Genomic DNA, 3,313 nt, shown 5'->3' on the forward strand with positions numbered 1-3,313 from the left:
AGGGTCTAGCGGCACGGAGCCGCCATGCCGTGAGGAGCACGACCCGGACCCCAGGGGCCACACTCAGCACACCTTCTGCCCCATAACCCTCCCCACAGCAGGCCTACAGACGGCGCTGGAATAGAGGGATCAGCGGGGAAGAGGTGATCCCGCTCCGCGCTCGCCGAATCGCCATTGGGCGGCAAAGCCGGTTCCTGGGCGGCGCCAGGGATGGATGGGGCCTGCGGGGTGTGGGGAGGCCCCGCCCTCGACCCCGCCGCCTCAGCGCTTCGGTGAGCCCTGGGACGGTGGGGTGCTGTGAATTAAGGTCCGGTGAGATGGGGTGAGCCCCAAAACAGACAGAAATGACAGACACCGTCTGATGGACGTGGTGCCCTCTTTCCCCTCATACCTTGTTGTGTGTTTCCCCGCTGAGGTAAAGGCTGTGTGATTTGACAGTTACCATCCCCAACAGAGCCCATCTCCCTTCTCTGTGGTAAAAGCAAAGGCAATTGGCTGTGGACATCTTAATACAACCATAATAAAGTGCTTGATAGTGATCTCTCGCGGAGTTAGTTGCTTTATTAAACAGAACATCTTCAAGGGCAGCCCAATGTGTCAGGGACATTGGTATGAGCACTGTGGCTTGAACAATTTTTAGCCCATACTACAAATTAGAATCCAATAAAGCCTTTATAAAGTCTGTTTTAGGAATATCAAGTTCTTTCTACCGTGCTCATATTTGAGGTGATAGAATTGTATAATGACTTTGCAGTCAATAAAAAATATGTAATTCTCCAAACTTCTGTCCATATTGGTTGTAAAATAGTTACATGAATCTATTGTCTGAAGGAGTAGGCAGTATGGAAGGATTATGGGGTATATCAAATGTAGATGCAGGTGGAAGCCAGTTGATGTAGCTGAAGTTCTGCCTTTTGGTTCACTTCAATTTGCTCTTTTGAATGGCAAAATGAGCTCACAGCTTCAGGGCCATCCCTGCTGTGGCAGCAACATGACTTCACACACAACAAATGCTCCCCATAAATCCTACATGGCGACTCCTACCAAGGCCAGGTTGGATGAGGCTTTGAGCAACTTGGTCTAGTGGAAGATGTCCCTGCCCCTGGCAGGGATCTTTACAATTCCTTCCAACCCAAACCATTCCATGATTCTAGGATTCTATGGTCCTGGGGACTCTCTGGGGAACACATCCTGCTGCTCACCCATAAATGACCAGCTCATTTTTGAAACAGATTAGAAGTGTCTGGTTTCCAGCACTATCTTGTAAATTCCAGTCATTTCCAAGGCATTTATAACCCCCAGGAGGACTATATTTCTAACGTGCAGGTAAAGTGAAGTCCCAGTTTCCTTAGCATTCTCCAAAATGATGTCTCACCAAAAATTGTTGGGATTCATTTATTCAGCTAGACTGTCATACAGGGTCAGGGAAGTAAGTCCTGTACCTGGATCTATTTAACACCATCCCAAGCCCTGCCATGACACCAGAAGTTGACCTTCTCCCAGAAGAGAAGAGGGACCTACAAGGTTCACACACATCTGAATCTCTCAGCCTAGTCTTACTCTTTTTTTTCCTGTTTTTGGTGGAACAAAGAGAAGATGTAGAGTGAGGTATAAATATCAAAGCAAGAAGGATTATGTGCTTAACTGTAAACTGAAATGGAAGATTAAGTCTGAAAAAAGAATTACTTACCTGGTGGTTTGTTGGGACCTGTTCCTCACAGCTCACTTCACACCAGGGAAGCTATTTTAACCCTCTGTCTTCCCCCATTGCTTCACTCACCCCCATCATGGCTGAAGGAATTTATTAAAGAACATCATTAAAAGCTGAACTACATTTTGATTGACCCAAGAGGGGCTGTTCAGGCTTGTCACATTTTATTTCATAAAACACTACTTCATAAAATCATAGAATGGTTTGGGTTGGAAGGGACCTTCAAGATCATCTAGTTCCAACCCTCCCCTGCCATGGGCGGGGGTGCCATTCACTAGATCAGGTTGCTCAGGGTCCTATCCAACCTGGCCCTGAACACTTGCAGGAATGGGGCATCCACAACTTCTCTGGACAATTTGTTCCAGTGCTTCACCACCGTTTGAGTAAAGAATTTCTTCCTAACATCTCCTCTAAACCTGCCCTCTTTCAGTTTAAAACCATTGCCCCTTTTCCTGTCACTATCTGCTTGTATAAAGAGCCCTTCTCTCTCCTTTTAATAAGCCCCTTAAGATACTGGAAAGCTGCAATGAGGTCTCTCCGAAGCCTTCTCCTCTCCATGCTGGACAATCCCATGCCTTTCTTCATAGGAGAGAGGTGCACCAATCCTCTGATCATCTTTGTGGCCACCTCTGGACCCACTCTAACAGGTCCGCATCTTTCTTGTGCTGAGGCCCTGGATGTGATACTCCAGGTGGGGTCTCAGAAAGGCATACAGTGGGAGAATCACCTCCCTCGACCTGCTTGGCATGCGTCTTTTGCTGCAGCCCAGGATGTGGTTGGTCTTCTGGGCTGCGAACATACACTTGGCTCAGGATGTGGTTGTCTTCTGGGCTGCGAACATACACTTGGCTCATGTCCAACCTCTCATCCACCAGAACTCCCAAGTCCTTTTCCACAGGGCTGTTCTCAATGACTTCTTCTCCCAATCTATACTCATATCTGGAATTGCCACAAATGACTTTCAGAATTCAAATAATATGTGCACTCCCCAATCAAGGGACTTGAGAAGGGACGACATGAGCATGCGGACAGGTGTCTTGGATTGAAAGACAGGTGTCTGCTAAGGAAGGCAGGAGCCTCCCTTGGAATGGAGAATATGACCCCCTTCCCTCCAAATTATTTAAATTTTGAAATTAAGGGGCTTTCAGGCAGAGATATGAGAATAGGAGTAACAGTTCTTTACTAGTATATATAACAAAGCAAACAAACAACAATAAATATGGTAGCAACAACAAACAGAACCAGAAACCCAGTAACAGCCTTCTCTGCTGCAGGCACTTTCCCCTTTGGTGTAGTGATGGTCGGCGGGCGCTCGGTGGGCAGGGCAAGTGCGATAATTCCTCGCGGCGGTAGGGGGCGCTCCGGTACGAGCTCAGACACTACGTGGTAATGGCGGACTTGACTGAGACGGGAAGGGATGGAAGAAAGGTGCTTGCTTTACAACCCCCCAGGGGCAGCTGATCCCAGTGCCCCAGCAGGACTCTCAGGAGCAGCAAGCTAGGCCGGCAGGAATGAGCAACAATCCCAGGTGATGGACAAGATGTATCAAACTCCATAGCTGTAGCGAGAACCACGGGATGTCTCGGCAGGCTGGGGGGGGGG

This window comes from Geospiza fortis, unplaced genomic scaffold (assembly GCF_000277835.1).
Source record: "Geospiza fortis unplaced genomic scaffold, GeoFor_1.0 scaffold1721, whole genome shotgun sequence".
Classification (NCBI taxonomy): Eukaryota; Metazoa; Chordata; class Aves; order Passeriformes; family Thraupidae; genus Geospiza; species Geospiza fortis.